At 37.4% G+C, this 15,295-nt stretch overlaps 1 protein-coding gene across 1 annotated transcript in view; it reads left to right on the forward strand.

The window, feature by feature from the left end:
• The first annotated feature begins 1,655 nt into the window (after positions 1–1,655).
• Positions 1,656–15,295, forward strand: part of LOC142323154 (uncharacterized) — a 178,121-nt gene continuing 164,481 nt past the window's right edge. The window contains exon 1 of the mRNA XM_075362429.1: positions 1,656–2,432. The gene's annotated coding sequence lies outside the window, so the exon portion shown is untranslated. The remainder of the gene's footprint in view (positions 2,433–15,295) is intronic.

Here is a 15,295-nt window from a genome sequence, read left to right on the forward strand (position 1 = left end):
ATCAACAGATGTGATGCTCTGTGTTTTAATTTTAAACAAACAGCAATCCGAACAGCACTTTTTGTTATCATAACCCTGCCTCTCACCCCCATGACAATTTACATGAATTTTATATTGCTATGATAAATTTATAGTATGTTGTGGTATTTTATTTTTAAATTTACATTTATACATTTGTGTTTATGTATGCATATTAGTTTCATCGATTTGAAATTATGAATAATTTACAGTTATAAAAGTAAAAAAAAAAAAAAAATAAATAAATTTTGATAAGCATTTCAAAATTTACTGATTTTTATGATCTTTTCAGTTTCTGTTAAAAAATAATAATCGATCACTTGGTGTCGCATAGTTTCTCAGTTTTGAATTTTTTAATACTATTTGTTTTATATTATGCACTATTACATAGTACAGTATTTACTTATACACTATGTACTGACTTTAATATACTTTAGTGAATATCTATAAAAAAACATATATCTATTTTGTCGGATTAAGATCACTTACAGTCAATGAATGTATTTCTAACATGATAAATTCAAGTGTTTTATTCACTTAATGTTTTGACTTAAATGATATTTATAGAATCTTTGCATTATGTTGTTTAAAATTAGGGATTTAATGAATTATGGGAAGCTTCCTTAAATTTCTTTTGAAAAAGGAGTTCTTGAAAAACATAGAATCCTGCCCAAATGTCTCCAAAATGGTGATATATTTTTTATCAGTTGCATAAAATATAAGCGATTGGATATAAAATAAGCTATTCTAAAAGAATAGGAAAAGAAAGGAACTATTGAAAATTAAGAAATACTATAAACAGGAAGTGCACACTAGCATAAGTTAAGGAAAATTTTGGGTTACATGAATTAAGAGAGCATTAAAAGATTTGAATGGCAGAAAGGCTCCTGGAATAGAAGGAATACCTCTAGAATTACTGCGCAGGGCAGGTGAGGAAGCGATAGATAGATTATACAAACTGGTGGGTGTGTAATATTTACGTAAAAACGGAAGTTTTGTCAGACTTCAAAAAGAGTGGTGAATGCGTCTTACCAAATCAGCTGATTTGAAAGTCGAGAGTTCCAGCGTTCAAGTCCTAGTAAAGGCAGTTACTTTTTTACAGATTTGAATACTAGATTGTGGATGCTGGTGTTCTTTGGTGGTTGGGTTTCAATTAACCACACTCTCAGAAATGATCGAACTAAGACCACAAGGCTACACTCATACATATCCTCATTCATCCTCTGAAGTAATATCTGAACGGTAATTCCCGGAGGCTAAAGAGGGGAAAAATATATAATTCGAGATAACAATTATGTTTTTCGCGTAAAATTTACTTAAGGCTTTTGCTTTTATGAGAATTGGTTTTAGGTTTTGGTATGTTAGATCTATTGTTAAGTATTACGATTTTTATTAAACTGATAAAAACTTCTTTATATTTTGTGTGAGTAGATATTTCATTAGACTTGGACATAACAATATTTCTTTATACTTGTTGCGTTTTTCAAGAAAAGCTACTATATCCGTCAATAGTATTTGGCGCATGCGTTTCGACGTCTCTGGAGTCTATACTCCCCTCTTTAACTGAACATCCCCTCTACTATTTCTCCATGACTGAGAACAATGGATTCGTCCAAAAGTGAGATCCGACTACGGTACACACGGACTCCACGTTTCAGACGTCATTTCGTTGGACGGGTCTGGTTGCTATCTACGGTTATATCGGTAAATAATCTCGCGCGTTGATTCGTTATAGTGTATCATTTGTATTTCATCAAAAGTGAAAAACCTGTTTGTATATGTTATCGTATCAGACATGACTAAAGTAATTTTTTACTAAAAATTTATTAAACAGTGACGTATGAACTCTTACGAATAACATAATTTTTCAGTTTAATGCGGACTTCAAAAAAAAATTACATTTGCATAATGTTTAATATACTGTTTTACCTATCGATTCCAAGATCGATTTGCAAACTCCATTAGAGAAAAATTAGAGCAAGATTTCTCATTCATTATATCTTCAGCTTAGAATTACGCCAACGTAGTATTATTTTTGTGATTAGAATTAAAATATATATATATGTGTGTGTGTGTGTGTATATGTATATTTCGTGGGTTTTGTTTTCTGTTCGTCGCTGGGCGTGGTTTTGAGTATTGACAAACATTTCATTTTGACGTCTGTTGCTTTTGTTTTCCCAGTTCTATTGAAATACTAGATTGTCACCAACGTTAATGCTATTTTGTCTGAAACTATTATTTTTCGGAGATATTATATGACTGTCTGAAGTGAGAAGTTATGGGCTTGTGTAGAAACTCTCATAGCTCCATTGAAAATATTGCTCCGTTAGATTTATGATTTCAACCGCTCAGTTATGAAAACGAGAAACCTCTACAAATCTTGGCTCGACTTGTATTAAAGTTATTTACCTTAGGTAAGTAGTTTTTTTTTATAATTTAATGAAATTGTAAATATAGGTTAGAAAATGTTTAGCGTTATAGTATTTACACGAAGTTTGGTTAGGTCTGCTACTTAAAGCAGAATTTATCGTCGAATGAAGTTTTGAAAGTTTGTTTACATTTGCGATAATAGTATTTGTGTTTAAAAATGTTTTGGTTTAATAGAGGTTGTTTGTAACAAGAATCGGATTTCTTTTTTATACCCAGTGTTGAATTGAATTAAAATGGCTTCAGTTTACTAGTGTTCGTTGGTTTTTATACTATTACTTTTTATTTTCTTGCATTTATTGAACATTTTAGCGAGTTAATTGTTATTTTAAGTTTTAACCTCAAATTTAAAGTTTATTCAGTCGATAAACATTTCTGTAGTATGAATTAACCAAATATATTTTTTACTTAAATATACATTTTTTATTGACTTTTTTGTTGTTACAATAACCTTTCTTGATTACTACCTTTAATTTGTGTACAGATATAATTACATAACTAACTTATCATTGGATTTGCACTCAATCGTTGGACTTACATTAATGCCAGTTCAAATGTATTTATATTTTTAATTTTTTTATATTAGACAACATAATTAAATTTAGTATTTCTCATTATAATAATTATATTTTTAGATCTGATAGTTATTTCATTTGATTTTAAGGAATAGCAACTGTTATGTTAACACTGCATCTGAATACATTTAGTATTATTTAGTAAATACCTGCTGCAGTTAGATTTATTTTTTAGGTTTATATTTTAAATCGTACTTAATAATTGGAAATAATGATATCCATTAAATGTGAAGTAATATAATATTACATTTTTTATGTATAATGCAATTTTGATAAATTAATAACAAATAAATGCCAAAAACCTGCAGTGAAATACATCCAGGATTGTTTAAATTCTACTGTCTACATGAACTAGGTCTAATTACTAATTCATTTGTTTATTAAATACATCTGGCATTTTATCTGTGCTACACACTTCAGTTTCTAGGAAGCTGCTCAGACATTTCAAGTGGTCAGCAAACATTGTCATGAGGTAATCCAGTATACATTATTTCTCTTCAGATCTAATAAATGTTAAACTAACCTGGATTTGTATATTTCATTTGTTAGTAATATCGGTGTTGAAAATATGTTTTTGTTAATTTTTTTTACTATTTTCTGCAGCATGAGATACATAGTTGGTTATATCTCAATGTACGTAATAGTACATCATGTATCATTGTTGGAAATTGACTGTTTTAAAAATTTTGGGCTTTGTCCGGGCACTTTATTGAGGATGATTATATTTATAGTTATTAAGTGCTTTTAATCCAGATTATAGTTAGAACATTTATGGCAGTAATTGATTTGTTTTTAAATTAATTTTATGTGACATCAACCAGTATAATTATTAGCCACTAATAAGTAAAGTGTGTTCTTTAACTTCATTTAACTATGAGAATCAGCTTATTCTAATAGTCTTTTGGGATTTGACTTTGTTTCTCAGCCTTAATTTTGCAGGATGCTGTATCATTTGTAGCAGAATCACTTGAATATAAAAGGATGTACCTTATCGTTTTACCCAGAATCTAATAAAATTAATTACTTATAATGAATTGTTTTTATTTTTTACAACTGTTCTTAGTTTCTTGAAATTACTATTATCCACTCGATTATGTTTAATGTGTACATTATACAATTAGAATGGGTCCAGGGTTATTTTGTTTTACCATTGAATGAATTTCTGTATGCATTGGGGCCTATGATTTTGGATTTTCATAGAATTTTTAATTAAGCAAGATTCACTTATGAAGAGAACAAGACGTATCCTGCGATTATTTTTTCATAAAACTATATTATCTATCTTTAATCTCATATTTTATTGCTGATTTTAAAAATAAAATTAATATATATATAAAAGATATAAATATAGAGATATAGATATAATAAAAAGATAATTTGAATTTCCAAAAAAAAAAAAAATCAGTTGAAATTTATTAAGAGTTATCTTATTGTTAAATACATCTTAATAAATTTCTGGAAGAAATCGTTCAAACACAAAAAAAATTTACATCCATGTGATGCGAATGTACATCATTTGTAATATTCTCTTGACTTTATAATAGATTCATTTTACAAATTTTTAGATGAAGCCCTGTAGCAAGCTTACTTGTTGACGTGGTGAGCCATTACTTTGGGATAGACGGGACCAGCTTTTAGCATCTTACTTTGCTCGTCTCAAAGGACAGCCAAACCACCCGGCTTTTGACTCGGCCCTTAGGAATCTTAATTTAGGAAGGTATGGGGACCATCCGCGTTGTACTGCATCTGCAGGTGTTCGTACCCTACGTCTACTGCACATAAATGTTGAACACTTTCATTCTTTCCAACGTATTCGTGCTCATTTATTCCGTGGGGAATAAACCTTTGGTTTTTTACGTTTGACCTTACGATATACAATAAACAATCAACACCACCTACTGTCTTTCAGCAAATTTTTCAGTGTGTTCTCTCCAAGATGGACCCAGACGCGGTGGTATACACTGATGGATCGAAACAGAACGATACCGTTGGTTGTCAGTGATAGAATTTATATGTTTGGTCTTCCCGATATTACGAGTGTGTTTACTGCTGAACTATACGCTATAAATAAGGCTCTAAATGTCATTAACCCTAAGTACTGAATTCTTATTTGCAGTCACTCGTGTAGTGCTCTCCAGGCCTTAGAAAACCTTTATTCCAGATATCCTATCGTCATTGAAATCTACAATGCAACCGCCGAGTTGAATAATCGCAACACAAGTAAGTTTCTGCTGGGTAGGGACCCAGCAGAAACTTACTCCCTACGTGGCTAGGGAGCCACGTAGGGATTCCGGGTAAAGAACGTGCTGATTCCGCAGCCAAAGACGCATGTAATCAACCTCCTTTCACCACTCGTGTTGCTACTTCTGACTTTATTAGTTATATGAAACAATCTCTAGGAGCAAAGTGGCAAGGTAACTGGACGGCTACCGTCGATAATAAACTCCGGCACATTAAAGATTCTGTGTTACCGTGGGACTCCTCATACAAAAAACTTGTCGTGGGGAAGTGGTCTTCTGTCGATTGCGGATAGGACATACGACAGCCACTCGCCGCTACCCGATGTCAACGGAAAATGCACCACTATGCGTAAGATGCGGCTGCCGCTTAACTGTGCGCCACATTCTTGAGGATTGCGTACGTTATACGGCCTTACGTCGCAAATTTAAGCTACCCAATAACATTTGCAGTATCCTGGGCAATTACAGCAAAGTGTTAGATCAAGTACTGTTTTTCCTATGGAATATAAATATGATTCAGGAAATATAATATCTACCTAGTTCTGGTACTCGTAATCATTGTTCATGAGCGAATGTTTTTTTTATTATTATCTTATTTTAATTATAAACTTACTTTGTTATCCGTGAAGGGTCCCTTTACACCCCTTACGGATTTTGTTAACTTTATCTTTTTCTCATTTTTATTTTTTTGTTAATAAATTTATTTTACTGTTAAGATTCGGACTGTGATATTAGTTGTAATAAGTTTTTGTGATTTTTAGTTGTACGTTTTTAGTGATACGTGTGATATTAGCTTTAAGTTTTAATTGTTTTTTCCTCTTTTTTAATATTTTAATTTTAATCTTTTAGTTTTTTTCTATTTTACTTGATATTAATCGTTAGTTTTGTAGTCATATTTTACATTCATTGAAGTTGTTTTTCTTTTATACATTAATTTTAATGTAGTTTTATTTTGATCCGGGCGATAATAACGCGAAAGCGTTTTTCGCCTTCAAAAAAAATTCACAAATTTATGGTCCATCATCTTCTTTTAACCCAGAAATTTATGAAACTGTCAATCATTGCATACTAATATTCATGTATAAATGTTAATATTATTATTGATTCAGTTTGTTAATTTTATTTATTTTTTTGTTCATTTTATTGTTTAGTTCTAGTATCTCTTTTTGCCTGTTTATTCCATTGCTTTTGCATCCATTTTGTTTGTCTGTATGTCTAGATGTTAATTTTACTGTATAGGTATCTAATATGTAATTATTGTATGTTTTAAGAAAATTTGTTAAGTTTTTCTTGTATTTAAATGTAGTTAAGTGTAGGTTGTTTTATAGAATATATTTTTTTGCAGCAAGAAATCTTTGATTATTTTTATTTGTTAATTTTGAATATATATAAGTACTTTAGCAATTGTATCTTAGCAACATAATATAATTGCTTATTAAAATGTTTTTTCTCTGCTTTCTGCTTTGTTTATTATCTGCATTTACTACTTTTGCAAAGATCTCTGCTTTATCAAAACATTCGTTTTATATAAAAACCATTAAAACCGCAATTTAAACTGATGATTTAATTTAGATGTATTTAATTTATTAATACAAATATCAATTAAATTTTATAAGACAATATACTGATGAAGTAGACTTCCGTGGAAAAATATTTAAACACGGATAATAAACAAAAGCAATAAGTAATAAAAAAAGTAAATATAGATGTAAATAAAAATCAATCAAAAAATCAGGTCGGATACCTGATGAATTATTTGTTAAAACTCGAATATTAAAACTATAATACAGGTGATTCAAAGAAACGGGAAATTTTGAAAGTTGTGTTGGTAGCCGTGGGCGATTGGTACCACTTGATAAGTGGCGCCAGCCACTCTAACCTAACCTGCCATTTAGTTGTCATGGATCCTTGGAGTGGTGCGCAACGTGCATTTGCTATCAAAGCGTTTTACAAAAACAATGACAGTGTGGAGGGACCGCGTAGAGAATTTCGCCGTCATTTTAATCTGGGACGGCACGACCATGTTCCATCAGCACGTGCAATTAAAACATGGATATCTAATTTTGAGGAAACCGGTTCGGTAATGAAAAAGAAACCTCCAGGCCGTGGGCGAACCGTCCGTACACCACAGAATGTTCAAGCTTTACAAGATGCTGTCACACGAAGTCCACATCGGTCAATCCGTCGTCTCTCAGCATCTTTACAATCGCATAGTTCAAGTGTTCGAAGAATGTTAGTGAAGGACTTGCAATTCCATCCATACAAGTTGCAGATCGTCCAGGAATTGAAACCGAACGATGCAGTTGTGCGAGCACAATTCTGTAATGTAATGCTTCAGAAGATTAATGATAACGAAGAGTTTGTTCACGAACTGTGGATGTCAGATGAAGCGCATTTCCACCTCAGTGGATTTGTTAACAAGCAAAATTTCAGATACTGGGCACAAGAAAATCCTACGCAGCTACACCAGCGTCCGTTGCATAGCCAGAAAGTGACCGTGTGGTGTGCTTTGTCTTCTTACGGTGTTATAGGCCCTTATTTTTTTGAGGATGACAACGGTCTTGCGATTACATTGACGTCCGCTCGTTACGTAGCCGTGCTTGAAACCTTTGTTGTGGAACAACAAAAGAGATTTCCACCAATTCTTAACACAGCCTGGTTTCAACAAGACGGAGCAACGTCACATACTGCACGAATATCGATGGCAACTGTACGCCGATTGTTTGGACAAGTGTCATTTCACGAAATGGTGACATTAGATGGCCTCCCAGATCGCCTGATCTCTCAGCTTGCGTGCTACAACGGAAGAACTGAACCGAGAAGCAATTGCGGAAATTACAGTTGAGATGTTACGTCAAACCATGAACAATTTAACGAAGAGACCGTGAGTGTTTACGTAGAAGAGGAGGTCACCTGCAAGATGTCATCTTTAAAAAATAAACTAAAATGTATGTATCCTAAAATGGCAACATTTGTACAATTACATGAAATAGAATTCATTTTCTAAAAAAAATTTTTCATTAACGTTATTTAATTTTTAAAATTTTCCGTTTCTTTGAATCACTCTGTATTATAAATGTGAATGTGAGTTTGTTTGTTACGCTTTCACGCAGAAACTACTCAACCGATCATCATGAAACTTCGTACACATATTCTCAAAGATATTGCGAAGGACATAGGACACTTTTTAGTAAAAAAAACACAATATTTTTTCGGGAGGATAAAAAAATTTATATTGGTAGGTATGATCGTTCGACAAAAAATTTGACCAAATTCAACACCATCTGGCTTTCCAGTAAGTAAATGAAATAAAGTGCCAATCCAACACTGTAATACCGACGGTCAAGTCACTATTCAATTGAGTATAGTGCTTCTGCTGTTTCGAATCCTATATTTATTGTTATTCTTCTGTCACTTCTAAGCAATACTAAAACTTTTCCAGTTTTTGAGGTAAGGCTTATTGTTTTACTTCTAACGCTATTTTCAGTTTTTACTCTGTTTTTTTCTAAAATGCCTCGGAAGCGCAAATCTACCCTGTCCAGGGATTCATAAAGGGCCCGGGCGGCAAAAGTTGCTCGAACTCATGAATCATCCGCTCATGCAGAACTAAGACGTCAACAACAAGCGAGGCGACAATGTGTTTTGAGGGCTGGTGAAACAACTTCTCAGAGACAAGAAAGGTTAGATGAGCAAGCTGAACGCCAAGCTACCTTAAGAGCAGCAGAAATGGCAATTCAAACACAGATTCGTTTAGAAAGACAAGCTGAACACCAGGCAGCTATAAGAGCGAGAGAAACTCCAGAACAATCGCAGGCAAGAAGAATCGTTCATGCAGAAATGCAAATCGCGCGCCGTCGAAATTTCATGCTTAACAATTGGTCTGTATTTAATAATTCTGGATTTCAATATGATCCTTCACTTGAATACCATAAGCATTCTTTAATTGGTATTGGCTCAATGAATAGAAAATGCCAGCATTGCGATGCTTTGAAATGGAAAGATGAAACTGCTGGAATGTGCTGTTCCAGTGGTAAAGTTTCGCTTCCTTTACTTGGTGAACCAGAGGAGCCTTTGAAAACTCTATACTTAAGTGTTACAGATGAGTCGAAGCAATTTTTAAGTAAAATCAGAAAGTATAACTCTTGCTTCCGAATGACAGCCTTTGGAGTAGATAAAGTGATAAGAATGCCCGGATTTTCACCAACTTTTACTGTACAAGGACAGATATATCATCAAATTGGATCACTTTTTCGAGCAGATAATGAACAGCATTCATTTTTGCAAGTGTATCTTATGGGTGATGAAGAAAATGAAGTAAACCGTCGTTGTCAGTATATTGAAGGAGTCGAAAGAGATACAGTATTGAAAATTCAATGAATGTTATACAGCCACAATTCGTTGGTAAATACCTTTAAAAGTGCAATAGAAAACTGGCCTCTAGATAATTACATAGTGGTCATTCATGCTGATCGGACTCCACGTGGCGAACATGAGAGGCGTATAATGCGCCGATGATCAATGAAGTTGCTGTTTTGGTTACTGGTGACCCCTACTCTCCACCAGACATAGTGTTACGGGCACATGATAATACGCTGAAACGCGTAGCCGATACTCATAAATTTTATGATGCTTTGCAGTACCCGTTAATTTTCAGTAAAGGTGAGCCAGGATATCATTTCAATATTCCAGTCATTAATCCAACAACAAGACAGCTAGTTCCCAATAAAAATGTTTCCTGCATGGATTATTATGGGTATCACATGATGCTTGGAGAGCTCGACTTCAATCTCCTTTCGCGGTCAAGGCAACTCTTTCATCAATTCTTGGTAGATATGTATATTAAAGTAGAGATCGAACGCCTTCGTTACATTTCTATAAACCAGGCGAATTTACGAACTGAAAATTACATTCATCTACAAGATGCGATTAGCGCAGATGGTAATATTAGACCTAACGACATAGGCAAGGTTGTTATTCTGCCTTCTAATTTTCTGAACAGTCCCCGTTATCTGCATGAATACACTCAAGACGCTTTCGCTTATGTACGAACTTACGGCAGGCCTGACCTCTTTGTAACTTTTACCTGTAATCCTTCGTGGCAGGATGTAACTAAAGGGCTAATGCCCGGGCAAGAAGCCACTGATCGACATGACAGTTGCTCGCGTATTTCGTTTAAAGATTCACTGCGAGCGAAGCCGCGGGTAAAAGCTAGTCTTGTAGAGAATAATATTGCAAATCATACCGCGTGTCAAAAAAAAATCAATATAATATAAAACGACATATGGTACGAATTCTAAATCTTAAGGAGGCCGTCTAGGAGCGAAAAAATAATTAGGTTTCTTCCCCCGTACTAGAAACATATGGGAGAATTCCAAAGTCGAAGTACAACTACGCGAGGGAAAGTCGTCTCTGTAGGCAATATTTTTTGGCAAGTAGAAGACTGAGCGAAAAATTCAAAGAAAACCTTTTTTATCGGACACGTCTAGTTATCTTCGAAACCGTTTTCCGTCCCAAAATATCATATTTTTTCACTAAAACATTTATGACCCAAGAACCGAAAGCGATCGTAGGAAAGTGCGTTATTTACTCTTCCAGGTAAAAAGAAAAGGTAAAAGTACACATTTATGATCATAACTGCTGGAGGGTAAAACTTAAGCAATTTTTACTTTTTAATAACAAGGTCACGGATCGGTAAAAAGATGAACCCTTTTTTCCTCGACTTTACAGGAAACTGTCGAAAAAATAAAACGATTACGTTTAATTCTCTCGGAACACGCGCATTTCCAAAAAAAAACAGTTCTAAAAACATCGTAAGAAAATACCTGATTTAACATAAAAATTCCTCATCGTGGAAAACTGTTGGGTAAAAGAGCAAACCTACTTCAGCCGGCAATCAGACAGACATAATACATTAAAAAACCATTACATTAAACTTCTAAGAGCTGATAGAACACAAATACTGTCATAGTATTTTTTTTATTTTTATGATCAAAAGAGGGAAAGCAAAATCTAATCAAAAATGCCCCATATATATATAATAAAAAGATATATTTTACTTAAAATTATTAGCTTCTTGGGTTAACCAATCAACTTGTATAGTTGATTGGTTACTTATAAATTAAATACGCAATGTTGCACGTAAAATTCCCTAAGCTTTTTCAGAAAACACGTTTAACTGCGTTAAACACACTGCGATCATCAGTGTACTAAGGAGTCTCGGTTCCTCAGTATCTGAGGAACTGAGAGTTCTCAGTTCTTCAACTCTTCTTCTTGTTCCTCAATACCTTGTGAAGGTCATCTGTGCTTATGTAAAAAAAAGAAGGATGATATATGAGCTTCATATAATGAAAATATATAATGATATATGTCATTGCATGCCATCAAGGAAGTAAAACTGAAGTGTTGGCAAAACTCCATGCGCGAGTTGCAGCGCAACCCCTGGTAGGTTGCAAAATCATGTTACCGGCCAAAGCCATGGCACGTGCTGTCCAGTGTTCGCCGCGGGTTTGGTGGTCAGGACCATACGTTAACATTGTGGCGATTTACCAGGCGGTTCTGGATACTCTGTTTCCAGATGCTGCGAAGGGTGAAGCAGACGTCGGCGTCAGGGCGGGTGAGATACCATTCCCTGGCATGCGGGCTGTGGATCCCGTGGATATAGACAAAGTGGTTTCTCGAATGGCACTGAGTAACTGACTGCCCTAATAAGACCGCGTCTGAAAAGTACGCTCTTTGTGCCTTGGAGAAAGGCTCTGATGCCGGACACCGAATAGGGGCATGGAATGCAGGTCGCTCGACATAGCCCGGGCGAAGATCGTGAATAATACGGCGTATGGCGACGCCTGAATTGGGGGAAGCTTTCGAGGGCGGTCGTCACCATATCGAACTCTCCCCCTGAAGTGGTTAAATCTGCATCATTCCCGGGCGGCCACCAATGAAGCCTTGAGGAGTACGATCTCGAGGTCCTCTTAATCCAAGAGCCGTATACGGTTGGAGAAAGGGTGGTCGGTTTCCACCTTTATATTATACATACATATATATTATACATTCTCGTGAAGAACGGCCGCTCTTTTCGATCGTAGTCGGCTCGATCTCGTTGGGTGTCTTCTGGATGCCTGTTTTCTGATGAGTAATTCACCGTCGTGTGAGTCACGAGGGGTACGCTTGATGTCGTACTAGTGTTGGGATGCTTCCAGCTTGGATGGAGTATCGACGACTTGCTAGAGAAGTTGGGGCGGATTCTGGACGGTCTCCGGAACACCAGAATGCTGGTTGTTCTGGACGCTAACGCAAAGTCTTTCGCCGGAGGTTCACCACTCACTGACCACAGAGGCACTGGTCTCGAACAGTTCGTAAAAGCCAGGAACCTCTACTTGCTTAACGAAGCAGAACAGCCGTCTTCTTTCTCTTCTGAACTGGGAGAAAGTTACATCGACGTCACCTTAGTGACGGATATCTTCTTAGGAGTAGAAGTAGTTGGACTGTCTTACGGAGGGTGTCTTAGTGCTCCACATACGGCTCGCTATAAGCTAAAAGACCTGGCTGCGGCTGGTTTATAGAGATTGGAATGGCACGGGGAGGAGGCAAAATTGTTGGCTGAAAACTTGGCCGCGCCATCAATACTGGTTGCAATAGGGTCCTACGGCGACTAAGGCAAATAGATGGATGCTTGGATAGTAGCCAGTTTGCTGATCTGCGAGTGCGTGTAACCGTCATGACCTCCACTTCCGAGGAGCGGTCTGTTAGACGCAGACAGAAACCCGAGATAAAGTGGTGGCTAAGGTCCTCTGACCTTAGCGTGATTCGCGCAAGAGTTAGGTCTGTTAGGAGAACATACCAGCGTCGCCCCGTAACGGGGATTATCGTTGGTGACGTCTGTGGATACGGAGCGGTGAGCATCTATGGATCTATCGGTACGCTCGTAATGAGTATGTTCATGTTATCAAGGATGCCAGACTCAAGTTATGGCAAGATCCATGTGGGAGTTGCAGCGCAGCCCCTGGCAGCTTCCAAAATCATGTTACCAGCCAAAGCCGTTGCACGTGCTGTCCAGTGTTCGATGCGGTTTTCGTGGTCGTGAACACACTTTAACATCTGTGGCGACTTACTAGGCGTTCCTGGATACTATGTTTTTAGATGCTCCGGAAAGTAAAGCAGAGGTAGAGGTTAGGGCGGGGGCTACGGCCTTCCCTGGGGTACGGGCTGTATATCTACGGGATACAGACTCGGTCTATATCCCGTAGATATAGAGCGAGTGGTTTCTCGAATGAAACTGAAAATGGCACCGGGGATTAACCAATTGACCCGGATTTATCATTCCATCTGCTGCCTACCATAACATAGCCGCTTGGCAGGCTGTTCACGGGTTGCCTTAGCTGTGGCTGTTTCCCAACTTCTTGGAAAGTGGCTTTGGTGAGGGTGCTCTTAAAATCAGGAAAGGATCCTAGTGAGGTCGGTAGTTATCGACCCATAAGCCTTTTGCAGGTAAGCGGCCAGTTAGTTGAAATTCTGTGGAACGGCTCTGGGAAAGCATTGAGGAGAACTGATTTTTAAATCGAGCCCAGTATGGCGTCACGAAAGGGTTTGCCCCCGAGGATTGCATCTTAAATGCTCTTGCCGATGTGAAAGCGCCGACTGTAAATATGTTTTGGCAATTTTTGTAGACATAGAGGCAGCATTTCCTTACTTGTGTTGGAGTTCTGTCCTGTATGAGTTAGAACGCCGCAATGTTCCCGTAGCCGTGCGGCCGGGGCACGTGATTGTTTGTCTACTCGCTCGGTTCTGTTAAAAGATGCACACCTGGTTGTGGAAAAGTCCGTCAATAGGGGAAGCCGGCAGGTTTCTGTTCTCGGTCTTTTGCTGTGGAGACTTGTATTCGACGGATTTTTTGGACTGACATTCCCGGAAAGGGTCATGGCCCAGTCTTTCGCCAATATCTGTCTCCTGTTACTTTGTAGCAATTCACGACCACAGCTAGAAGACCGGGCGCAGGCGGCTTTGTCAACCGCAGAGGACTAGACGGACATGCAAAATTTAAAGATTTCTCTTCGGACAAAAGGGTTCAGACAAATTATCGTATATTCGTAATCCCCATATTAAGTATAAAGGCTGTATAAGCACGCCAGTTATAGTTCATTAGTACCTAGGGGTTTTTGTTTGATGAGAAAAGCAGTGGACGCCGTCTCAGTGATGCACAATCTTAAGAGGATTGGTCGAAAGGAATATGGACTTTGTACTTGGTGTACCGAGATGTCTTCGAAAGTATGACCTCTTATGCTACGTCCATTTGGGCGCATAGGATGAAAACAATTCAAGCATTTATTCAAAATTCAATGAGTGCCTAGGGCAGAGCCTTAATCCTATGCATTCCCAACCCCGTACGGGGAAGGCACTCACCTTGTGACGTTACCGTTCGCCACACCACCTCCTCCGTTCCGAGCCCTGACAGGCTTTACCGTATGTTGTCTTTGGACCCTCTAACTGGCTACATCTCACTGTCATCAGCCAGGTCTCGGTCGGGACGCCACCGATATAAATGCCTTGTCAGACATTCGCTTCAGCAAAATAAAAATCAAATTTTGCCTTCACGTAGGCCTCAAACGGACATCTTCACATCCAACCTAACATGATTTCCTCAAACTAACTGACCGAGACTGCAGAATCGCGGATTTCGCGCCTAGTTAAAATTTGACAACACGGTTTGTGGATGTGAGTGTCTTAGAAAACGAACGAGTCGTAAGTTAAGTCATACACTCATACCAATCAAAATGATGTTTTTTGCAACATAGAAGTTCAGACCTACACCCAAATAAATCGACCAAATTAGATCATCTAACAAGGGGAACGTAACCTCATTCCGGTCCGCAAAGGAGCCGGGGACAAACCCCGCACTCCCACCCGGTCCCTTCATGTTGTCTCGCGCGGCATTACCAAGTCAATCAGGGACCGCTACCGGCGGAACGAAGCCACGCCCTTCGACGCACGGTCCACCATACCCCGGCAGCGCGGCCAGCTTCGCCAGCGGGAGCCCCAAAT

This window comes from Lycorma delicatula, chromosome 4 (assembly GCF_047948215.1).
Source record: "Lycorma delicatula isolate Av1 chromosome 4, ASM4794821v1, whole genome shotgun sequence".
Taxonomy (NCBI): Eukaryota; Metazoa; Arthropoda; class Insecta; order Hemiptera; family Fulgoridae; genus Lycorma; species Lycorma delicatula.